Source organism: Pseudonaja textilis, chromosome 1 (genome assembly GCF_049901715.1).
Source record: "Pseudonaja textilis isolate UNSWEBS1 chromosome 1, rPseTex1.2, whole genome shotgun sequence".
NCBI lineage: Eukaryota > Metazoa > Chordata > Lepidosauria > Squamata > Elapidae > Pseudonaja > Pseudonaja textilis.
In genome coordinates, this window is record NC_141990.1 from 16,950,784 (window position 1) to 16,977,440 (window position 26,657).

The window sequence follows — 26,657 nt, forward strand, 5'->3', positions numbered from 1 at the left end:
ATAGCATTTTAGTCTAATCTCTAAAGTGGATCTTGTAAGGTTCAAAGGGCAGTTTACATTATATTTAATATAGAATGCAGATGCCATTTTGCTGTTGGGCTTCTCAAATACTTAACTGGCCTTGGCACCTCCGTGGAGGAAAAAACCCTTAATCTTCTTCACCATTCCTGGAAAAGAAACTTAATACTGTGAAGCCAATCTAAATATTATAGTTGCCCAGCAATATGCTTTCAACTAGATGGAAATTATGGATCATTCCTGTTTTTTAATTTGGCTGCAACTGTCTCAAAACCCAGCATTGTTGTTTGAATGATTTGAAGCAGCAAATTTGCCTCCAATCTTGTTTAGGTGAAAAAAATGGGATATGAGCAAAAGTAGACAAAAAAAAATCAACTATCTATTGCTAGCTATAATAGCACTGGTATAGAGTAATCAGTTTAAGAGAAAGCTTACATTTAAACAAGTTTATTACAGAAGGAGCAATAAGCTATACATTAAACTGGGCAGACCATAATATATCTTAGAGTGGACATTCTCAAAATGAAGAAGGAATATTGAGTATTGTTTCTTTTACAAGTGCTGTCACCCAAGCGCAAACGTCAACAAAAGAAATAGAGCATGTAATGTTAACTATGGCCTTCATCTGCTTATTATGAAATCATAAATAAATGATGCAAAAATTCATATGCTATAGTTACCCAAAAAAGTGAAAATCAAAACAAAACACAGCACTTAGAAAAATGAATGATTCCTTAATGGACTCTTAGCATCAGACAAATATGCTAAACTTTGGAGTTGGGCTGCAATAATAAATTTAATTAAATACTTTTCTTCTTGGCTCTAGGTATTTCTTTTGCAGATTGTGCTGTGCATCTCATGAGGATAAAAAAAAGGCAATTTGTCTGCTTATCTTAGAAATGCCTTGCTGATTTTATCATCCTTGAAATGTAGTCTGACCTCAAATACTGCAGATTTAAAAACTACTGCTACACTCTGGAAGATCCAAAAAAAAAAAATTCTTTAATTCCAATAGAATGCATTTGAATTCATGTGCATGTAGCAATTAATCATTTGGAAGCAAAGCCTCTCTGAAAAAAAAAAAATCCAAATGGATATCATCATGGCTTACACAAATGTTTATCACATTAGAGAGACCTTGCTGACAAGTTAAAAATTCACAATCACCAAGTTTAGGTGATATTGACCCAAGAGTTTTAAACAGTTCTCAAGTGTAGAAATCTTCTACTAAATATATAACACATTTCTAGATTTGACTCCAAAACTGGAAAGCAGCCAATGCAATGCCTCCTTTTTTTTTTTTCGGGGGGGGATTGAGAAGAATTTCAGGAAGTTAAAGGCTGGGATCTAGACCGGAAAAAGTGATGATAACCACTATTAAAGATCAAATTTTACAGATTTCAGGCAACAGGTCAAGTGCACATGTGTGCACATGTGCCACCTCTCCAACAGGAGTTGCAATGGTTGCCAATTTGCTTGTAGGTGCTGTCTGTCACCCAGGGATGAAATTCGACTGGTTCAGCAGAACCGGTTGTTACAATTCCGCAATTCTGTTACAATTCGGAGAACCAGCAACTTGTGTCCCTGGCTGGCTCTGCCCCTCTCTGCCCGCCCCTCCCTGCCCAGTCAGTCCTTATTGCGCATGCATGACATCGTGCACATGTGTGACATTGCTGACTGCATTCTCCCCTGCCTGCCCCACCAATCACTCCTTATGGCATTTGTTTTCTTCCCAACAATCAGCTGCTCCGACGATCAGCTGTGCCGGAACCCCCCTCACTGTCTTACTGCTTCTCCCAGAAGGTTTCCCTGAGGCCCAGGAGGCAAAAAAAACTGAGCGCGGGGGGAGTTGCTGGAAAAAAAGCTACGCCCACCCAGTCACATGGCCATGCCCACCTAGCCATGCCCACAGAACCGGTAGTAAAACTATTTACATCCCACCCTTGCTGTCATCTTTAAAGCCCTTCATGGCTTGGGATCAAGGACCATCTCTTGTCGGTCGCATCCATCTGACCCACTAGATGGGGGAGGCAAGGAATGTCGCAGGTCCTGTCCTTTAAGGAGGAACATCTGGTGGGACCTAGAAGACGGGCCTTCTATGTAGTGGCTCTCCCTCTCTGGAACGTCATCCCTCCAGAAATCAGACTGGCCCCACTCACTTTCACAAGGCCTGAAGATGTGGTTTTGTCAGCTGTCCCGGGGAACCCAGAATGGGATGGAGTCTATTAAATGGTTGGTTTGAATGCATGTTGTCATCACCGAGGGGGTGGGGTGTTATCTTATTATTTGGTTATTTTTTTTTTCTACATTGTGTTTTTATTATCTGTAAGCTGCCTAGAGTTGCTGTGGTGAGTAGGCAGCTATATAAATTATGTAAATAGATAGATAGCTAGACAGACAGACAGACAGACAGACAGATAAATGGAATCTTCAGAATCTCCTTTCAGTGACAGCTGTTGGGAGGTCACTGAATGTGACCATGGATAAGGCCTTTTTAAATGCTGGAATTGTTATGCGACTAAGCTATCTGGCTGGCTGGTGAAGATATGTAGAGTAACTCAGGAAGATGTTTCTAGGCTGAACTGGGAAATATACTTGTAGCTCTAAATCAGTGGCCTATTATTTGAGATCAGCTACTGTGTATCCATAGCCTATCAGGGTGGTGGCTGACCATGAAAAGCTCTAAAGTTGCAATCTGGCATGCATTCCTGGCACCAGGAAGACTGAAACTGTTGGTCATAATTAAAGAAGCCAAGCTCACGGGAGGAAAAAAAAAGAGTATTATTTTGCTTATGTTGTGGTCCCACCAATTCTTGCTTACAGGTATATCTGGCAGATATTCAAAGGCACCATTGTTGCTACTTTGTTATGTCAATGTTTGTAATCAAAGAACGAATGATTAGTATATTATATTAATAGAATATAACTTATTATTTTACTTTTATTATTACTATCACTATTCCTGGCAGCCATGGAGTAAGAGAGTAGGCTCTTCTATGGATTTGTAACTAATTAAAAACAGGAAGCAGTAAGTAGGAATAATAGATGGGGATCCTTGGAATGTTGCCAAGAAAACATTTAAGGACCAGTCCGGGCAGTCTCCAAGACTCAACAATGACTCAAAGGCAAGAGAGGGGGGGAGGGGGGGAGAGGGAGAGAGGAGGGTTCCTCAGAGATATTATGGCAATCGCTTCAATTTAATTTGTTCCTAAATAATCAGGAGTTAAGAGTGTGTTTCAAGATGGTAAAAGTTTGCCAATGATAGTTAAGAACAAAAATACCATGACCTCTAAAAAACTTTCTAAATTAGACAAATGAGCAATAAAATCTTAATTCAAGTAAACATAAATAGTATCAAATGGCATTTTAAAGAAAATATCTTGCAGCTTGTTCAATGAAAAGTTTAATCTGAAACACAACAGCTGTGGAGGTAAAAAACAACAACAACCCAACAATCCTATGCTAAGAATCCTTGGAAAAAGACTGAAATAAAACTGCCAGCGCCTTTATGCGAATCTATGGTACGACCACACTTGGAGTATAAGTCTGATCACTGCATTTCAAAAAGTTAATTACAGAGCTAGAGAAGGGATAGAAAAGGGCAAACCAAATGATCAAAGAGCTGTGCAAGGAAGGTGATTTTTAGCCTTTAAAAAAGCAACTAATGGCAGATAAGCTACAAATATATAAACTGTACATGAGAGAAAAACGATAGGGAGTTTGTCCTTTTTAGGATAAATTTGGAACTATTATATTAAGGCATAAAGGGACAGATAAAAGCCCCTTTCTCTGCACACTGCACAGTTAAACACCCTTCTGGGGTCTTTGGGAATTTTGGAGATTTTGAGAAAGCATTGGAAGCTGTCATGGTTTCATTGAATGCCTACTTATGGTTACTGTGCCAGAGAATAGTTAATCAAGCTTCCACTTTACAGAATGGAAAATTCAACACTTCTACCTCCCATTACAAGTCAACTGCAGTGGGCCCTATTCTGAATACCTCCTCTAGGGGTTCACTTCATTTTCCTCATGTGTCTGGATCCTACAGAGTCCAGATGTATTCAGTGGAACAAAGCCAGCAAGCAGCTGGAAGTCAGTTCTATAGGCTGAGGAACTCCTAGCTATCCAATTTATTTTTGAAATAAATATAACACAATGATAAACATGAACAATACTTTGCCGAGAATTCTATGGTGTTGGTTTTACACATTCTGTTTCTACCACCAACGATCAATGATCAATATTAGAGAAATTCCTGGAGGAGTAAAAGTGTTTCATCTTTATGGTAACATTTAATCCTATATTAACCAACTATCCTTAAAACACATAACATTACTTGGTCTGTCAACTGTCATAAATCTATTTAGAAAGCTGGACTAGTAGAAGCAGAGGGATCTGTGTACAGTGCAAACAAGCTAAAAACTGTATATGTAATAATCTATGATACAAAGGACTGTTGGAAAATCCAAACTATAATCCAAACTGGTGTGTTTAAAAAAATTGAGAAGACAGTTGTAAATCACTTATGTATTAGTGCAAAGAAAATTATATGAAGCTGTCTACATAAGCATCAGATTTAAACTTCTGGTTCTCTTTCAGTGACCTTTTTCAGATTTTCTTCTCAAATCCTTCCAAAAATGGATAAACCCTTGAGAGAATCCATCATTTGAGGTTTTGTTGATGGTTATTTTATGACGCTTGTCTGCTATGTTTTTTTTTTTATTTTACATTATGGGTATCATTCATTTTATCTATGTTATTGTACTGTATTGTATTATTGTATTGTAAAGTTATATATGTGTGATGAGAAGTTTAGATAAACAGACAAACAAACAGACAGACATGAACATACAGACAGAACCCCTTGGTCAAACTGTTCACTAAAAAAAGTAATTGTATACACCTTGCAAATAGTTCTACACCCAAACCGCAAAGTAAAATCAACAAACCAACAGCAGATACTTTTCTACATTCAATTAACCAAACTGGCTGGCCTGGCTATCCACTTAACAATTTCAAATACATTTTTGTTTTCTCAACATTCCTTTTCAGAACATAAAAACATTCTTTTTAAGTGATTGGAAAATACAACTGATACATAGGTCAATAAAACTAAAATATTAGCATAAATCTAGGATAAACATTAAATAAATAATTTTAAACCTGTTTTCAGTTAAAGAAAAGGCTCCCAGAAAAGCTTGTAGAAATCAGAACTAAGAAAACAAATCAGAATTGTGATTCATGCTATAAAAATTATAGTTAAATAATAACTCTTTTAAAGTTAAACCCCGGGAGTCCAGGACAGATGACAATTAATGAATTATGTCAATGCCCAGCTACATGATTTCTGAAAATTTATGAAACTAGAAACAATGTCATAATGTTTTATAGACGCTTTTTAAAAATAGGATAGCTACACATTCCAGTTCCTATGATTAGGACAACTATAAACTGTCTCTAAGCACACTGTATTATTAAAATTTTATTGGGATGGGAGAGGGATTAACCATTAGTGAACTCCTATTATAATTATATATTGTTAGCAATAGCAATAAAGACTACTGCTTGGGGTTCAAGAGATTATGATTACATATACCAGTCAAGTAAACAAAGATAGAAATAAGATGCTTTTCTTGCATGTACAGTACAAAACATCCTAAGCTCAAACCCGAGGAATCCCAGTTAAAGTAATCAGATAGCAACAGCAAGGAAAAATCTTCAGCTGAGGAACAGGTTGGCCTTTTCCAAATATAGGTTCACTGCTGGTGTTGGACTACAACTCCCTTCATCAACTAGCCAACAGGGCAAGTGGCCTGTGATAGGGAAAACAGGATTTTAACACCTGATAATTAGCTGTGTAAATGCATTAATAAAACTGGAACTTCAAAGTCAGAAAAGACACAATGAGGTAGCCAGACTAATAATAATCACTTGCTATATAATCTTACTCCATATATTTAACATTCCAAATAGGTGCACCCACAATAATTCAAAATAAATGTATGTCCTCGGTAATAATGTGGTTTGGTGTAGTGATGAAAGTGAGGGCTAGGGTTAGCCTATAAACCAGGAAACTGTGAGTTCTAGTCCCACCTTAGGCATGAAAAACCAGCTGGGTGACTTTGGGGCAGACACTTTCTCTCAGCTGAACCTATCTCACAAGGTTTTTATTGTGAGGAATACAGGTGGAGGAAGAAGTATTAAGTATGTTCACTACCTTGAGTTACCTATATAGTAATAAAGGTGGGCAGAAAAACTTGTTGTACCATTGACAGATCAAGGAACTAGCACTGAATTGTTTAATCAGCCTTACAAAATATCAAGGCTATAGTTACACTAAAAATGGCAGATGCGTCACCTTTTTTAAAAAAACATCTAATTTGTGTGTGATGAAATGCCAGTGATGAAAATTTTCATCCCCACTTTTAATCAGTAGACACAGGAGCCTCCCCAAAAGCCAAACAGAAAGAACACAGGGAATGAGAAGGACAAACAGAGAGAAAAGTACAATCCATGTGCGTAAAAAAGGGGTGTGTGAGTGGAAGGGGGAAGGAAATCATATAATGTGGTGGTTTTAGTATTGGATTAGGAACTCCCTACTTCAAATCCATTCTCAGCATGAAAACTATGAAGCAATTTTGAGCCAGTCACACTCTCTCCGTGCAATGCTGGGTGGTTGTGGAGAAGTGTGGATGAGGTAGTGTTACATATAGTGGTTTGCTTTCTTGGAGAGGATGCAGATGATGACGATGACGATGGTGGTGGTGATGATGATGATGATGATGATATGATGACGATGACGGCAGCATCGGATTCTGCTCTTTTTCATACACAGGGATTGCTCAACTTGCAAATTTGTTTAGTGACTATTCGAAGATACAATGGAACTGAAAAAAGTGACTTGCGACCGGTTCTCACATTTACGACCACTGAAACATCCCCATGGTTCATGTAATCCAAATTCAGGCACTTGGCAATCAGCTTGTATTCCTGATGGTTGCAGTGTCTTGCAGTAAGGTGATCACCATTTGTGACCTTCCCAGCCAGCTTCCAACAGTTGACGTCAATAGGGGAAACAGTATTCACTTAAGGACTGTGTGATTCACTTAACAACTGCAGTGGTTACTTAACAATCATGGTAGAAAAGGTCACAAACTGAGTTGGGTATGACTCACTTAACAATCATCTTGTTTAGCAAAGGAAATTGTGGTTCCAATTATGGTCACACATCACGGACTACCTGTACTTCATTTTACAAGGAAAAATTTGGTTGACTTACACAGCCCTGTATCTTAACTGACTGCTTGGTTCAGGAACCAGCACACAGCTTGCCTCATTATTTAACAGAACAACAGAGTTGGGAGGGACCTGGGAGGTCTTCTAGTCCAACCTCCTGCTCAAGCAGCATTACCTTCATCATCATCATCACAGTTGTGCTTCAATGCATCATCCCAGATGATATTCCAATGGAAACAAAAGCAAAACTGACCAAACTCTGCACAAAAAAAATTATGACATCCGCGAAGTGGGTTTGGGTTATGATTACTTGAAAGAGCCACAGGGGACTAAAGAGGGAAACTGAATCTCTATTCCCTTGATGAGCAGGAGAAAGTTCAACTTCTGTATCATTTCTATTATCCTGTCATGTTTTAGTCCTCTTACCCAGTGACTAGGACTAGGCTGGGAGATAATGGATGACTTCAACAACAACAACAACAACAACAACAACAACAAAAGGAGAGAGGGGAGGGGAGAATCAGCAGTATTGAAGTATATAACCAGATTGACTGTTCTTAATCTGTGTGTTATATTGGTAAACATAATATGAAAAATTCCAGTTTCATGCTGTCTCTTTGACCCTACATAGTACAGCATCTTCTATTTCCATCTGCCTCTCCTTACAGCAAAAGCAATTAAAAATTGTTTCTTACTCCTTATGTTAAACTTTGTTTTGCAATTTTGTTCAAATAAATTAAATCTTTTAATTTTTTTAAAAATTAACCATTACTTATTCATTTAATTTCGATAAGATATCCTGTGATGAGGTATCTAAGCTGAAAATCCCCATAGTGCAGGCAGCAGTCCTCGACTTATGACCACAACCGAACCCAAAATTTCTGTTGCTAAGCAAGATGGTTAAGTGAGTTTTGCCCCATTTTACGACCTTTCTTGCCATGGTTGTCAAGTTAATCACTGCAGGTGTTAAGTTAATAACACGGTGGTAAAGTGAATTGGGCTACCCCATTGACTTTGCTTGTCAGAAGTTTGCCAAAGGGGATCACATGACCCCGGGACACTGCAACCGTCATGAATATGAACCAGTTGCCATCATCACGTGACCATGGGGTTGCTGCAACGGTCATGTGAAAAATGGGTCATTAAGCCACTTTTTGCAGTGCCATTGTAACTTTGAACGATCCCTAAATGAAAGGTTGTATGTCGAGGACTATCTGTACTTATGTACAAGGAAATGTAGCTTTGCCTTCTAAGCAACTGCTCACTGGAGGATATTTGAACACTTCCTTTTGTGTAGGGTCACACATTCTTCAAATTACGCTTTCTTTTTTAGCTGAGGTATCACACTATGGTATTAGAAACCACAACTCTATTAATGGATAACATTTTGGAAACAGTGTTTATAACCTTCTGTGGTACTCACTTCCAATGCAAGTAGAATTCCATGGACTTATAAGAGTGTGGATATTATTATATTGCTCTTCCATTAAACAGGATTTTATTATGTCACTAATTAGAATGACCTTTCTGTTCTTTATACATAATCTATATATAAGGCTTCTTTTTTGGAACTGTGTGCCTGTTTGGGGATTTCTCGGCCATGAAGACTGTAAAATATAGGAGCTGAAGTTGAGTGAATCCAAAATGCTCAACTCTGGAGAATTTAACTATAGTTTAACAAGCAACGGCAACTTTGCAAAGAGAAAAAAATGCAGACAATTCTAACAAAAGATGAAAAGATGTTTAGTAACTCTGGCATTACAGCAATGGTAGTTTTTCAGAGCCAGCAACCCTGAACTTTATCAACAAAGCTGGAGGATAGCAAATGTTCACAAATGAATTAGCTTTGAAGGCATCAAATGGCATCATCTGCAGACTTAGCAATCACAAATGAAGGCTGAGGTGCATAAAACAGAAATGAAGAAAATTTAAAGTGATGCTGTTTCAGCTACTACTCAAACAGCAAGGAAAAGTTAAACTAGATCAGTCTGGCAATGTATTAAAGGTATTTGACAACAACACTAACCATCTTGGCAGCTAGGTTCCCTGTTTAATCTTCCAGAACATGAAGAATAATTTATCTGAACACATTTTGAAATCTTTCAAAAGAACAGGGTGGTGTCCATTTCAAAAGCAGATTAAGAAATCCTAAAGATCTGTGGGGAAACTGGGATCCCCAAGGAAATCTTTAAAGTCCCATTATGAACAATCACAAATTCAAAAATAAGTAAAATTAATGCTGATAATGCTCAAGTTTCTCTTAAAGCTGACCAGGTATATAAAAAAACAGCTTTCAAATAATGTTTGCATTGAACAATAATCAGTGACAGTCCTTGTGTTTCTCTAAAATTTGGTTTGGATATATACAAGAACCAGACGGTTGATGCCAATGCTTTTTATGAGCTTCTAGCTATTCACTATCTGGATTTTTATATAATCTCCTCACTACTTATAACGGAACCATTTTAAAAATGTGTAAGGTTGGGGGTGGGGAAGCTAAAATGACTGTTATCTTGTATGCAGGGAATCTGAGAGGATAATGTCCGGGAAATTACCATATAGTCCAGCTTGCTTCAATCTTGGCATCTTCCAAATGTATGCTTTTCAATTCCCAGAATGTCCAGCGATGACCGAGCTGGCTGAGGAATTTTGAGATATGAAGTGGTTATCTCTGAAAGACCCCAAAGGTGACGAAGGCTGACAATATTTCCGATTATGATCCAGTTCATTCAGGAACTCATTAGATAACCTTCCTCAGTGTCCTCCAGATGACTGAATTACAACTGACCATACTAGCTGGGGACTGTAATTTCAATAAACTGGAAGGTAAAGTGCTGATGAAGACTCTCTTAGCTAAGACAGTATCTATTCTCATATGCAAAAGTTAAGATGTCAATAGTAGTCTACTATTATTGCCATTTTAAGGATAATAATATATCTTTAAAATGGCAATAGTAGAATGTAACAGAATATTCAGATACAATTGTTTCAACTGTAAGATTTCAATGTGAGGGAATCAACAACCATTTTAGAGGCTTACTTTATCACCGGCTCTTTTTCATATATTTTTTTTAAATCTTCCCAGAGTCTACCGTCATCCATGCCTGTTTGTCACAGATACATAAATATATATTTTAGCCCCAGAGCCTGCAAATAGGGGGTGGTGGGTAGATACCACAATGGGAGGAGGACGAGAATATAAAGAATGACTTAAAGTCTGAAAGCCATGAAGCCAGTGGGGGGAGTTTCCTCATATGATAATTATGAAAGAACGGGATAGTACAGTGTCTATCATTCACTTAAACCAAATGAAATCTCCACCAATAAATCTAGATTGTTACAAGAGGACAATCAAGTCCTTCGTAGGAGTAGCACAAAATCTCATACGTAATTTCTAGAATATAGTTGCTTTTCATACGTGCAAAACACAGTTAATATATTTTGTTTACTTATTGCAGTGTTCTTGTTTTTGTTAGCAATCCATGAGTCATTTTCAGGAAGTAAGGATATTTGCGTTTACATTTGTTTAAAATAACCTAATATCCATCCCATATTCCTACTGCCTCCCTACCCCCGGGCAAAATGGAAGTATCCTTTATACCTGAATCTAAAACATCCTGGCCAAAAAGCACCTGCTTCTCATTTGCCAGTGTACATGACAATTCTCTGTAAAACGCCACCCTGTATCCTTTCAAGGTTAAGATTCTTGCCTTTACCAAGGCTATCCATAGCTTTGCCATACCACCTTCTCTTATTCCTAACAACGTTCTGGCCCTGTGGGCCTAGCATTCATTCTTCAAGCACTGGCAACCTCAGGCATACTGTGTCAAACTCTCTTTGCATCTTTAAATTCTGCCAACCAGGTTTCTCGTTCCTCCCACTTAAATCTGGAGCTTTCTTAAATAAATAAACCCGATGGGCAGTTGCAATCCAGTGCTTAGTTTGGAAGCACGCCAGCTGTCCAGAACAAAGGACAAAAAAGTAAGCAGGAGTATCATGCTGAGGAAGAGAGTTTCAAAAATGTGCAGGGGGCATTCTAGTAAATTGGTGTCATGGTTAGATCCCCAACAGCAATCACTTTATGAATGAGCAAGCTCCCCACCAGAACTCACTATGGGAGAACAGAACACCCACAGTATAAAAAGCTCTCAACATTCCAAATGTGCTCACTTGGGTCCTTTGTCTGTTTCTTCTTCTGATATTTTCCCCCCTTTTCAATAGTAATTCCACCCCTGTCGATACGGAGACTTTAAACTCCTTGGGGCAGACAGTGACCTGTGTTTTCCTCCTCAGATTACTCTGTGAAGGGTCATGGGTAGTGTTGATTCTATATGAATATAATAATGCCACTGAACTAAGTCTAAATACCCTTTCAGTTACTGTGGCACAGCACAAGCAGTAATAAGGGAGAACAGCATGTGTGTCAATCTCAAAATTAGAGATGAAAAAGAACAGCATAACCTTGAGGTCTCTAGTGCTTCTCTCTGAATCACTACAATTACCAACCATTTTCAGAAAATTCTCATCAACCAATTTCATGTAGCCAAAATAATGGGAGCAAATATCACAAATAGAATAGGGCACAAATGGTAATTTTACTTACGGGATGTTGGGGCTTGCCATTTCCAATTAGCAGGAACTGTGAAGTGGGCATTACTGGCAATGTGAATATAGTAATTGGGGTTGATTTCATGGCGCCTGGCCAAATCTGGCTGACTAGCGCCTTGGCGAGTTAATTATAGCTCTCATCACAGAGCGGGGATACTTTGCTGTGAAGCTGAGACATAATTGAACAGCAAGACGATAACAAAACAACCTTGATGTGTCGTGGTGGCAAGTAGGGTGTGTGTGTGAGTGTGTGTGTGTGTGTGAACATTTTGTTCAGAAGTTGCAAAAGGAAGAGCACTCTTGACAAAATCTGCCAGTTTCCATTGCTACATAGATTAGCAAGTACCTCCTCCCCAAAAGACATTTGAGATCATCAAGAAGCTATTAAACTCAGAATCTAATACTTTATAACCAAGATTTTTGGATAAAAATTATCATTTATGATGAATAAAATTCAATATGAAGTCCATTGACCTTAAGTCTCAAGATTTATTGTTCCAGTTCACTACGTGGTACCAATTCGACTCTTCCTTTTACTCAGTGGAAGATTTACTTGAAAGTATGATTCATTAGGATGTATTACTTGATTACAACTTTCTGTTAATGTTTTTCTTCTAAGAGAAAAGGCTCACAAATGTGGTCATATATGTAACTTTGCAAGTATTTAAATACCATGAGCATCACACAATATCTGATATACTATAATGTATAAATTACACAGATTGCCTAAAATATTTATAGCCATTGTTTCTGGTGTAAACTCTCAATACCGCATCACACTGTAACAGCTATATTTATTAAGTATATAAATGTTTCCATAGGCACAATATATGTACACTTACATTTATGAAAGTTTCCAAAAATTACATGAAATTAAAACTATAGAAATACACTAGAACTAGCCTCTTAAAATTTTGTAAAAGAAAGCTTATTTGGAGTATTTTTACTGTTTTTAAATTGTCTTGATATCCCCCTTTTTAATGAAAAAAGAACAAAACTAATTATTATTCTTATGCAGAATTATACTTTTTAAAGCTAGGAGTTAAAAGCTGGGGATTTTGCCAGGGTGGGAAAATATGAACCCTTCCTTTCTAACATAGAATTTTATTCCATTGGTGTTGGTTCTCTAACACACATTCCACAAATGGTACAGGATAATTATCTATAAGCCATGCACTTTTCTTATTGCTCATTCTCCTTGCCTCCTAGCTAGAGGCTATCAGAAGCTCTGGGTAGGGACCATGGGCACCAGAAAGTTAAGCCCAAATTGTACTGAGGAACGACCTCCGCCTTTTTAAAAAAAAAATCATTTAGCTTGCCTGGGGAGCATTTTTACTCCAAAACCCATTCTTTGTAACATCGGATGATTGTCACACTTACAAAGATTACACACACACATGCATACACACACACGCACACGCACACACACACACACACACACACACACGGGGAAGGAGGGAGGGAGAGAAAGAGAGAATAGTTATACATGAAAGGCAAGATGAAAGAGGCAGTTTTTAGTTTTGGGTATGTGATGGTGTTAGTCTAGATACACCAAACTTTTAAAAAATTGTCTTTATTATTACATAGATTTTTAGAATCAAATATGCTGCGGATTAGAATTTGGTAAAGAAGCCACAAGGCCCTGGTAATATATATTTAAATGCTCTGATGTATCTATGCCTACAAGATCAGAACTGTTCAGGGGAAAGGTTTTCCTCTGATGTTCTGTAAAAGTGGACTTTGAAGTGGTAGAACGGGGAGTGGGGAGATGCTTTTGAAATTTATTGTTGGACTACACTCTTGGGAATCCCATGGATAGACAAGTAAGCAAAGAATGGATCACAGAATCAATCAACCCACAGTTCTCATTAAAGATACAAAGAAGCAGGTTGAAATTATCATATTTTTGACAATTATGCAAAAACCAGTTCCCTTTAGAAGTCCATAATGCTGAGACAGGTGGAAGGAAAGGAAAGAAGATGTCAACCAGCTGCAATGTGGATAGACTCAACTGCAGTAGGGATGGCTACTACAGCACTGGAAAAGCTGCTGGTAACAAAAGGGCTGGAGAAGGCTTATTTATATGGTCACTAGGAGTTAATGTTGACTTGATGGCACATAATAAAAAATAAAATACACTAGATAGAGATACATGCACTCATTCATATTCATTCTCTCTCTCTCTCTCTCTCTCTCTCTCTCTCTCTCACACACACACACACACACACACACACACAAAGGGAGGGAGGGAGGGAGGGATACTGAACAACTGTTACTGTTTACAATCAACTCTAAAAGTTAGTCTTCCAAATTGTAGGATTTGCATTCATTGTATCCCAAAACTCAATGTGAATGATTTTCAAGAGAGTATTTCAAAACCATGAACTCACTGATTGGTTAAGATAACAAAGTCTCAGTGTTATCACTTAATAATGAATCAACAGATTTAGCATTTAGTGTCTTTGAGGTTTTAATGCACTAAATTGTTAAACTATTTTCCCTGGAATAAAAGCAAAATGACTAATTTAGAGATATTGAGGGCAGCCATCTATTTCCTCTGAATTAATTCTATTAAGTAAATTCTACCTCAAATACCGGATTACCAAAAATTATAGTTTGAAAAATTGTATCTGTAACTATCTAAGAAGAAATCTGTGTATGCTGATGCTAACAGCCTTGCTACCACATTCTGTGCCAAGTCCAGCATTTCAGTTGCCAAGAGAAAAAAATTAAATGGAAGGCTAGAATTGTGAGGACACACCATCCCTTTCCAGGAACAGTCACAACTGCCAGACCAAGCACAGCTGGAGAATGCATTCTGCATCGCTCAGGCTCAGTACAGAAATTAATCCCAGATTTCATGAAGCCTGTTCCCTTGTTCCTTCGGGGGAAAAGCCACTCCATCCAGAATCAAAAACCTAATTTTGAATTTTTATGCTGTCTGTTTACAGTACCTCCAATCTACTCGCCCCTCTTCAAGCCCATTAAAGTCCTGGTCCAAAATCCTCCCCTAACTCTGATGAGAGAGAAAAATAAAGCTCTTTATCATCAGCATACAATCAACTTTAAACTTTCTAAGGATGTCTCATAGCAGCTTTACACAGATATTAAAAAATAAACAAGGGTGGCAGAATGGATCCCTGAAGCTACAGGAATGAACAGAAATCCCCAAAGCTCAAGATTGCAGTTGACCATGGAAATACAGTAGAATTGTTACCACTGAAGAACAATGTCTTCCATACAGCCCTAGGTAACATGACATTGTGGTCAATGCTATCAAAAGCCACCAAGAGATTGAGGAGGACCAGCAGAGTTGTGGTCTCCCAGTCATTCCCTCAGAGAAGATAATCTGTCAGAATGACTAAGAAAGTTTCAGAGGCTAACTAACTCTGAAATCTGACTGGAATATATCCAGACAATCCATCCCCTCAAAGAATAATACATAAAGCTGATCAGCCATCATCCTATCCAGTACAAGAAAGAGACGCTTATTATGCAGCAATAATTTTCAAGTATCTCCAGGTACAAGCCCAGCAGGTCATCTTTAGGAGAAGGACCACGTACTTTATATCAGACAAGAATCCTCCTGCCCTGAATGAGATCTTGTCCATCCCCGAAGCAACCCATTAGTGCCCTTCTGCTAGGTCGTAGTGGCCTAGACAGACAGGCAACAATCAAGATACATGCTACAGGCATTTATCAAATAATGCACAACTCATTCTAGCAGTGTTAACACCCAGGAAACAGGTTGATATAGGCTTTCTTCACAGCACTTTTTGTTGACTGCAGAATTCAAGATCAAATATCCAACCCCAAAATACACACTCATTCTAAAACTACCAGCTTAGAATAGAGTTGTTTAACATTGCTACTTAAGAGGTGATCTTTCAAGCATGTGTCCTTATATTTGCAGCACTCTGTACTTTCTTTTAATAGCACTGATAAATTCAGAGTGCTCTAGGCACCTCTATCCTATTTACAGTAGGGTGGGAAATTTTAGATGTTTATTATATTCAAAAAGGGATTTGCTTGAGGGCTGCAATGTTCTAGTCTAGTGTGTACTTCAGACTGTCAAATAGGTCAAATTTTCACAAACCTGATATAGTTACTAATTCATCATAATATTTTAGCCTTCCCTTGATGTCTTCCCCTTACACCCTGCTCTCAACAAACTGTGTAGGAAGATTTTTTTTTGTTCAATATTGCAGACAAAATGTTTCAAGACTTTCAAAACTAGCTTACTGAGTCAAAATACTATTTAATCATATAAGGAAACTGTCCATTTACACTCTATATTCATGGAATGTAGACTCTCTTTAAAAGCTGTTCAAATTTTTTCCCCATGATCTAATCTTAAAAGATAAAAATGCTGTCAATAGTTGGATTTTCTAAATTGGAAACACTGGTTGTTTAGTATATTAATGTATTAGTTTATATCAATCATCTTCTGCATTCAAGTTAAGTTACCAGAACTAACAGATTAGTAAGAAACAGAAATAGAAAAGAAATAGAAAATAAAATGAAAAGATCAAAACAAGTAATTCAACCATACAATAAAACAAAAGCATCTGAAGCATTAACATTAGCAGTAATTAAAAACCTGGGAAAACAAAAATGTTTTTGCATGCTGTCTAAATAAAAAACTAATTGAGAGTGACAACCTGGGAAAGAGCCATCCCTGAAAAGCTTTTTATCCACCACATTTAAGTAGGATTAAAGATGCATGTAAGATCAATTAATATGCCTACATTAAATCCAATAATTTTATTATAGCCATAAGAGCAGACAAGAGGGACATAAAACATACGAAAATGTCAATTCACATGTACGGAACATTGGTCTTACCTGAATGTTCTTTCTCTTTCTGTGGTGAGAGAGTCCAGTGATTGAGAGTCCAGTGACTCCTGTCTTCGTTGACTGGGACTGAGTCTGTCAAAGCTGTCTAAGCTCCGCCTCTGTTGCTGGCTCCTCCCCAGCTTTCGGCGAAGAAACATGACAGACCGGACATGTCCCTACATATATAACAAGAAAAACACACATTATCGCTCCCCACATTCCATGCCCCCAACCAGACGTACTTAGGGCGGGCCTGGACTCTCTCACCACAAAAAGAGAAAGAACATTCAGGTAAGACCACCGTTCCTTCTCCTTTCTGTGGTTATGGCGGTCAAGTGACATACCAAAGCTGGATTGTCCGTGGGAAGGCTCAAGTCTGGTCCTGCTCATTCCTTTGCCCATGAACACTTTGCAGAACCCTTCTGCCAAACGCAACATCTGCCAATGCGAATACGTCCAACCGATAATGTCAGATGAATGGAGAGGGCGAAGACCATGTAGCAGCCCTGCAGATTTCTTCAATAGGTGCCTGTGTAGCCCAGGCCACCGTCGTAGCCATGCTTCTTGTAGAGTGGTCAGTCACACCCCAAGGCACCGGAAGAGACCTATTTTCATAGGCTCTGGAGATGCAGGAACGAATCCATCTGCCCACTGTGGATGGTGTGACTTTACCACCCAAGGTGGCCGGTTGAAATGATACAAAGAGAGCCTTCGTTCTATGAAAACCCGCCATTCGTCGAATATAAATCTTCAATGCTCAGTGAATGTGCCATGCCTGTTCCAAGGCGTGAGTAGGGTTAGGACAGAAATTAGGCAGGGTAAGCTCCTGAGGTCTATGAAACCATGAATTGATCTTAGGAACAAAGGTTCTAATCTGAGAACTATCCTATCTGGGTGGAAGATACAGAAGTCTTCCCTTCTGTAAGATTTCAGAGCTGACAGAGCTGCCAGCTCTGAAATCCTCCTCGTCAATGTAATTGCCACTAAAGATGTCACCTTAATCGTCAACATATGTGGCTAATAGAACTAAGAGGCATAAAGGAAGCCCAAGTCAGAGACTGTAGCACATTGGGCAGGTCCCATGTCGGGAATCTGTGTACCACTGGAGGTCTAATATTAGATGCTGCCTTAAGAAACCTACAAATAGTGGGATTGAGAGATAGGGACCCCGACCTCCCAAAGGGAAGACAAGGCCGCTACTTGCCAACAAAGAGTATTGGCTGAAAGTCCCTATCCAGACCATCCTGAAGGAAATTTAATATATTGGCTATGGAAACTGCCATGGGATGAAGACCAGCCTTAAGGCACCACTGGCTAAAAGTGTTCCAGGTAGCATCGTAAATGCGATTTGTGGAAGGCTCAGCCAGTCCGCTTGCACATTGTCTAGACCTGAAATGTGCTCTGCCCAAATGGACAAGAAATTTCTCTCCACCCAGCACCCCAGGCTTTCCGCTTCCATCATCAGAGACCTGGACCTTGTGCCTCCTTTCTGTTTATGTGGGCCTTGGTGGCCACATTGTCCATCATAATCAGGACGTGAGTCCCTTGTACTGAAACGTTGAAGCTTTTGAAGGCCAATCGGACCGCTCTCAACTCTAACCAGTTGATATTCCTTCCCTGTTCTGGCCCTGGCCACTGGCCTTATGCCATCTGGGATTGAAGATGCGCTCCCCATCTGAAGAGGCTGGCATCAGTTGTAATGACGAGCTGTAAAGACTCCTTGAAGAGGTGCCCTTTGCAAATCGCTTGGGATTGCCACAACCGGAATGAATTTATCACCAATCTGGGATCTCTGACCTTAAACAAGGAGTGATTCCTATCTGCCTCTGGATAAGGCAAGAGGAATCACTGGAGAGTCCTCAAATGCAGACGTGCCCAAGGCACAATGGAAATGCATGACACCATCTTCCCCAGAAGCTGTGAGAGGGCGGCCAGAGAAATGGTCCCTTCTCTCTGAATCCTGCCTGCCAGGACCTGTAGACTTTCCTGCCGATCCTGGGAAAGAAAAACTCTGCAAAAGATACTATCAATATTAGCCCCCAAATGCAATAAACATATAGTGGGGGAGAAATGATTTTTCTTAGAATTAATGGAAAAGCCATGGGCCTGTAACAACAAGACTGTAGTCTGTATGTCTCTCAGGGCCATGCGTTCTGAGGATGACTGGATTAAAATATCATCCAGGTAACACGGCACATGTACTGGGATAACACATAAAGGTACTGCTAGGGCTGCCAACACCTTCATAAAATCTCTAGGTGCAGAGGATAGCCCAAATGGCATGGCCCTCTATTAGTAATGTCTCCCAAAACAACAGAAACACAGGAAACATCTACGTGACTGACATATCCAGATATGAAAATAAGCTTCAGTCAGATCAATTGATGTGAGTAAGTCACCCTCCCGAATGCTCTCGAAAATTGTCTGAAGTGATCTCTGATCCTCTTCTGTTGCCATAGAGGACTGACTGTGCACTGATGGAGCAGGTGAACCTGGGTCCTGTAAGATTGGCCTGATCCTATGTTGAATAGTTGGATCAGGCCCTGAGATAATAGATCTTTCAGATGCCACTGATCCTGGGCCCTAAGTAATTGGAGACTCTCAACTATCCCCCTTCTGGACAGCCTTGGATATGATGGCCTCCATATGAGCAGGCACTTCCAGTTCAGTTGACTCTGAAAGACAAAGGCCTGCAGCTGTAGGCGTAAATGTGGCCTCTATATCAGGCCTGGGCCTGTTTGGGGGTTGCTCCCATGGTTCTTCCTGAAATGCCACTTGTACGAGCTCTTTCATAACCTCTGCCTACTGAAGTTAACTGTAGGTCTGTAGGCTCCAAGGTCTGATCTGGGGACCAGGCCTGAACCCGATGCCTACACCCAGGAGCAGGCCCAGGCTCTACTTGCAGGTCACTGGCCTGTTGTACTGAACCTGAGTCAGCCTGGGGAGGAGACCTATGACTCCGCCCACCCACAGCTCATTGGGGTTTTTTGAGCTGCTTCTCTAGAGCTTTCTGATGCCTCATGGCGTCCTTGTCCTCTGTCTTTGAGGCGTTTTTTGAAGCTGGGGCTTTTTTTGAATCTCTGCTCCTGGTTGTTTCCTCTAGAACTTGAGGGGCTGTGACCACCTTCCTTTTGAGGCTTGCCTGGAGCCTGTGCATCCACCATCTTGACCTGAAGGATAAGGATATATGTGCCACTGGAAAGAGAGAAAGGGGGGGAGGTAATGGCTGCTAATAATGCCTGCCCCCCCCCTCAGCAGGTTCCCCTGTAGGAAGATCTCTCTTACCATTCCTCAGGCTTGAAACAGGCCTGGCTAGGCCTAACGCTGGGCTGCAACCATGCCCTACCAGCTCCTTTCCTTCAGGCTTTTGGGTGGGCTTTTGTTACCACTTCATGCCCTAAGAAGCCTCACTAGGTCCAGTTGGATGGCCTGGATCCAGGAGGTCTCTACAGGTGTGCCATGCCATTTCCAGCCTCAGCGCTGAGTCATTGTCCCAGCACTGGCACTTGTGGCCAATTTTAGCGCCGATCAGCTGTTTCGCGGTCTGATTCTGCCTGCCAATCACACGAACTGCTACCACGCGGCCAGGATCTCTACACTTGGGGCAGAAGCCCCAGAGCTCTGCTGAGCTTGGCTAGGGTGTTAAAAACCCATATGCACTTTTCTCGTTACATAGGGCATTAAAAACCCTTTTTTGTCAAGTTGTCTGGGCCGTTCCCACAGGGAACACTGTGGGACTGACCTCCTTCTGCTGTTGAAAAGAAGCAAACGCAATAAAAAAAAAACTCCATTCCCAGCAAAACCGAAGTGGAGCTGCTGAAAAACATGTCCATCCTGGCTGAGAGACTGAGTCGAAAGCTGGGGAGGAACCAACAACAGAGGCGGAGCTTAGACAGCTTTGACAGACTCAGTCCAATCAGCAAGGACAGGAGTCACCCAAATCACTGGACTCTTGTAACCACAGAAAGGAAAATAAGTATAACTAGGATATATTATGTAAAAAACAATAAGGATGGAAGATAAAATATAAAAATATAAAAATTAAAATACTTTAATGACAGGATAAAATAGGATAAAATGAAATTAAATAGACAAAAATCTAAATCTTTAAGGACAAGTAATGTGAATAGCACATACTGAGGCACAGAACTGAGGAACCTGGGAAGATATTCTTGGGTTCTTATCAGATAAGGGGAGCAAAAAATAGAAGTTGAGCTCTCTGCCCAGAAATGTCTTGAGGATGGGATAGATATGACTCATCCTGGAATCCCTATAAAAGGAACAAAGGATCAAATGGCTCAAAAGACTCTATTGAACTATACCCACATGCACACAGGCACTTAGAATCTAAAGAGGACTGCTGAAGACAATGCATTATGCATTTACATTAATTAATGTAAAGGCCCTACAAAATTTCAATATTGATGATAAATTATAGGTTTGGGTTAGATTAAATTGAAAGCCCACATCCCCATATTCTTGTTTCGAGTGTATTTATAATCCAGAAGCTTCCCAGTGAAAAACCCAGTAACTGGACTTTGTCGATAGCTTTCTTAAGCCGCCTTTATTTAAAGAGCTGGCTAAGGGCCAAACCTCAAAAGAAGAAAATTAATTTTAATCTCAGAGGCATAAACTGCTACCAGCTCCTTGAAGCCGGAGCCATGAGTTTAAAAGGATTCCCAAATTGTAGACTGGGTCTGTTTGGGGCAGGAAAACCCCATCCAGCACCAAAGATGTCATAATCCTAGAATTAGCAGACCCCACAATTCAAAGCCACTCAATCTTGCCAGGGTTCAGCAGAAGCCTGTTGTATCCCATCCAGAACCTTCGTGCCTCCAGACACCAGGATAAAATATTTTCGGCAAAACTTAGCTTGCCTTGAGTTGAGATGTATAACTGGATACCATCACACAAGATGTAACAGGTCTTATTCAGCCCATCTACATTAACCCAGCAAAAAAAACATGTGCACTCTAAAGACAGACAGGTGTGGAACAGCAGTCCAAGATTTATAAGTACCACCTATATCTAAACTGAACCTGGGTATACTTTAATCCACTCCAAGAATCACTCTGCATACTATAACAAGACAATGTCTCCACTTTGCACTTGACTGCATTTATCCTCTATTTAAAATATTAATAAACCTATTTTGAAGAAAGCTTTGCCATCATGTTGGTAATAATGAAATATCTGCAGAAGTTAATAAACAAAGTGTTTTCAAGCTTGTTAAATTTAAGATGTATATGGATTTCAACTCCCAGAATTCCCCAGCCAGCAATGCAAGTTTAAAAACACTAACATGATAATTACCCCAGTTTCCTATAAACCTAGAGGTCAATGGAATAGTGTGGCTTCAGAGTGTAGAAAGTTGTATGCGTCTTATTCATGATCGTTCTTTTCCTTCACAGGCACCATTAAACCTAGTACAAAATATGTATCTGGGGAGATTAACTGATTTAGAAGAAGAGTTTATTACGCAATAAACTTTGTTTGTAGTTAACTATGTCTTTGCCTAGATGTCTGCACCCTCATCCCAAGCAAGAATGATTTTGCCACTGACAATATTCAGGCTTCTTCTTATCCCTAGGCCAAACAGAAGGTTCTTGGAGTGTTGTAAAACTACCTCAGCATATTCACAGGAAGCGAAAGCATCCTTCCACTCAGTTAAGTATATACTATCTATTTTAAGCAGTCTAAATGGGTGTTTACAACAGGAAGCACATCCAATCTTCTAATTGGTTTCAGAATCAGCTAAATAAAGCTTTACTTTCTTTCCCCTTTTATTTTTAAAAGCATGATTATTTCTTCACAGGAATACTAAATATTCCAAACGCTGCAGGGGTGAGGTGGGGGACCGAGACCACACACACACCAGAGATCTCCTTCTGCACTGACAAACGTGTGTGTGTGTGTGTGTGTGTGTGTGTGTGTGTGAGAGAGAGAGAGAGAGAGAGAGAGAGAGAGAGAGACAGAGAGAGAGGGGGAGGGAGGGAACGAACATATGCCTATTTTTCCCTCTGCAATATATGTAAGACAAGGATTGTTGTAAGTTTCAAACTCTTCAAATCATATACCAAATGTTCTCCATGGGCCAGCTTAGCCAAAATACAGCTTCTTCTTTGTAATACTCAAAAAGAGATATGTTTCAGCCACACTCTGCACCAGTTGGAGCTTCCAAATGCTCTACAAGGGTAGCCCCATATCGAATTGTTATCTCTGGTGATGTTACTCCAAAGCTTCAGGGAAATGTTGTGAGGGTACTCTTCCCTGATACGGAGGCTACATAATTCTGTATAGAGCTGTATAACAACAGCTCTGTTCCCTATTGCCCTCCGTCTGGTAAACTTGCAAGATTTGTTTCTCTCGTCATGTACATGTATACATCCAAACTAAACTGTTTTTTTCTCCATGTCATATAATATATGTGGACATATGCATAACTTTGTATTTATTTATTTTGTCATGTTTATGTAGTGTATTTTAGAAATGGAGACCCTTTAAGAGCTGTATGTAACAAAATTTCATTTTAACGTATGCCAATTAGTGTACATTCAAAGTGACAATAAAGTTAGTCTAAGTCTAATAGTACATGCCATCAAGGTAATATGCAATGTACAAATGATATTGATATTGATTTGATATTGCTCTTAGAAAATGGTTAAGTTTATAGCAGTAGAGTTTGTTCCTGTCTACTCAATAAAATAAGTGGAAATGCACAATTCTTCTGGACTAAAGACTGCATTTGCAGGACAAGGCAAGAGGGCAGCCTTCTTGCTTTGAGAGAAAACCTTAAGAAGCAAATCTATTCTACATTTAATCTCAACAATATTAAAGAGAACTAAAAAAACAAACCATAAATCATCAGAAATAAATCAAACAACGTACAGGTAATCCTTGACTTACAACCATTCATTTAGTGACTCTTTGAAGTTACAACAGCACTGAAAAAAGCGACTTAAGACCAATTCACACTTATGACCATTGCAGAATACCTGTGATGATCACGTGATCAAAATTCAGATGCTTGGCAACTGATTCATATGTATGATGGCTGCAGTGTCCCGGGGGTCACGTGATCAACTTTTGCAACCTTCTCGCAAGCGAAGTCAATGGCAAAGCCAGATTCACTTATTACTAACCATATTACTAACTTAACAACTGCAGTGATTCCTTTAACAACTATGGCAGGAAAGGTCATATAATGGGCCAAAACTCACTTAACAACTGTTTTGGTTAGCAACAGAAATTTTGGGCTTAATTGTGGTCATAAGCCAAGGGCTGTCTGCAGTTTTTGCTTTTTAAACAAAAAGGCCTTTCTCAATTCTTGTGATTATTCCTCTCCACAGTCCATATTTCAATATGCTAAAGATTTCCCAAAAACAGAAAAAATAAATTACAGTACTAGCCTCCTTGCTTGGCCTCTATTATAAAATGCACATTTATACTCTTCCACCCAAAGTCTGTTCCTGTGAAGAATCAGCAAGCTAAACACTGTTAGCCATGATATTAACTCATTTTCTAAAAAGTAAAGAATCTACCTACCCAATATCTATTTCAGCTCATATGGTTAAATTGGAGATGTCTTTCTTTTTTCAAAATCATTCAGTATATCTGAGGATACTAGTTTGGCATCTGCTAAGCTCATGCAAACTATTTTAAATTTATACAATTGCTTCTGACAAAGACACAAATTTGCTCCAGGCCCTGACTAGAAAATTGGATGATTTCTTCTCATCACTGAGGCTATATACCCTATGGAAGAAGTACACAGAAAAATCAGCTGCATGTTTTGGGTAGGGAAACCAGATGTTCAGGCCCAGCCATAAATTCAGTTTTAACCATGGCTATATAAATTCTTTGCTGCCACAAAATACAGATCTTGTTTTAAACGTCTTCAGGTTTAACAAAATACCGGTCATAATTCTACTTAATTTAAGTTATTTATTGTTTAAAATGGTCTGTGCACAAGCACTTCTGCAAAAGTAAAACAGAAATCAAATGATTTTTTGTGATTAGTAAAAATGCATATACATTTTTCCACACCTAATTATGGTCAAGAACAAAAGCATAGTATTTTTTAAAAGTCCTTAATCCCTGGAATGATGCTTGCCAACTAAAACACCTATTATGAATTTATTAAAGGCCTATGCAAACATAAATTATGGAGCCAGACATTTTAAAAGGGGAAAAGTGATTTATTGTCACTCTGGGGACATAGATGGATAGCAGTGCAGTTTTATTTTTCCATATATTCAACATTAAAATGTGTTAATTCAAAAAGAATTCCACATTAAAAAAATTGTTTCTCTACTTCTCCCATACATTTTTATTTGATTGTAAATCGTTCTCAAGGGGCAGGTGTCATATAATACAGAAATGGGGTAATTTGGGGTGGAGTCTTTGAGTATAGTTTCTGGTGTAGATGGTGGTTTTCTGCTTGCTTTAAACATTTTACTTTTCAATGTCCCACTAAATTCTGTTTTATTTTTCCAGCAGTGTGATTGTTCTTCTGGATACTACTAACAACTCATTATTGCATGCCCTCTTAGTCAAATTGCTATCTTAGGATACAGTAAAATTTCTGAGGGTTCCACACTCAGATTTTATGTTTCTGCCATGCAAATGAATTCATCAAATCCTTTTTATCTGCAAATACATACATTAATTCATTGTTCCCTATAACATCAGGCATGGAGAATCTCCAACCCATGAAAAATTCAAAGCCTTGCTTTTTCTATCTAGCCCAGCAACAAGAGAGACAAGAATGGCTTACTTTTCAGTTATACAGCTAGTCCTCAATTTACAACCACAATTAAGACCAGAACTTCCACCACTAAGTGAAGGGGGAATTAAGTGAATTGTATGAGATTTTTCAACCTTTCTTTTGCCATGATCATTAAGCAAATCACATGATTGTTTAGTAAACATGGCTTTCCCCATTAACTCTCTTGTCAGAAGCCTCCAGGGAAGGCCACCAATGGTGATCGCATGAGCTCAGGATTTATATACATGCCAGTTGGCAAGCATCCGAATTCTAATCCATGTGAGTGTGAATATGCCACAACAGTTGTAAGTGCAAAGACCATTGTAAATAACTTTTTTCAGCACCATAACTCTGAATGATTGTTAAACCAACAGTCTTAAGTTGAGGGCCACATGTATACCTATAATGTCATTCTTTTCTCTTGGAACGCCAAGCAAGGAAATTACCCCCCCCCCCCCGCTAATCTGCATGGGTCAAAATTGATGTGAATGGGAAATATGTATCAAAAAATAGGGATCTGTATGAACATGGGTGACGGTGCATACATTGCTTTGTTTGGAGTCCTGGAGGAAATGTCTTCTTCTGGAGATGGAGATGATTAGAAGTTACATATCATGTGCTGTACTTAGAGGCTGTTCATCTCCTTCAAGTGTGAAATGGTCACTGACCCAAAGATTAGATACAGAAGACAATCACTTTACCTTGATGTTCATTCCTCTCCCCCTCCCCCAATCTCTTCGCAGCAAGAGTGCAAAGTAATGTTTCTGCATTCCAACAGTCTTAGGGTACCATGAAATTAAATATGTGAGTATGGGCTCTTGTACTAATTTCTGTAATGAAAAATTGAAATATGAATTAAATCTGATATGAATAAGCACTTTCTGACAAAAGTTAACTGAATAATGGCAAGAACTAGAAGGCAATCCTAAGAGAGATGAAACATATTTATACTGTGTTTTTGTTAAAAATTATGTAATTGCAGTCTAATAAACCTGGATAGTACCAAGTTAGGGATAGACTATTCTACGTAATTCATATATAAATTATAATAAATATTTATTTTTTTTATTTTCACTTTGTGAGCCACCCATCTCTCTCAAAGAGGGTCTCTCGTGTACAATAAATGTCAGAATATAAAAATAATATAATTCTTTTCTCTCTTAAAAAGTGTGATAAGAATTTTAATTCCAAA

General features: G+C 39.0%; 1 protein-coding gene across 6 annotated transcripts in view; it reads right to left on the reverse strand.

Moving 5' to 3' along the window:
* Positions 1-26,657, reverse strand: part of CUX1 (cut like homeobox 1) — a 335,407-nt gene that overhangs the window by 229,355 nt on the left and 79,395 nt on the right. Inside the window, exon 1 of one of the 6 annotated variants that reach the window (XM_087926758.1) lies at positions 16,708-16,828. The exons of the other annotated variants lie outside the window; for them this stretch is intronic. The gene's annotated coding sequence lies outside the window, so the exon portion shown is untranslated. Of the gene's footprint in view, positions 1-16,707; positions 16,829-26,657 lie in introns of those variants that run through there. 6 annotated transcript variants of the gene reach the window in all.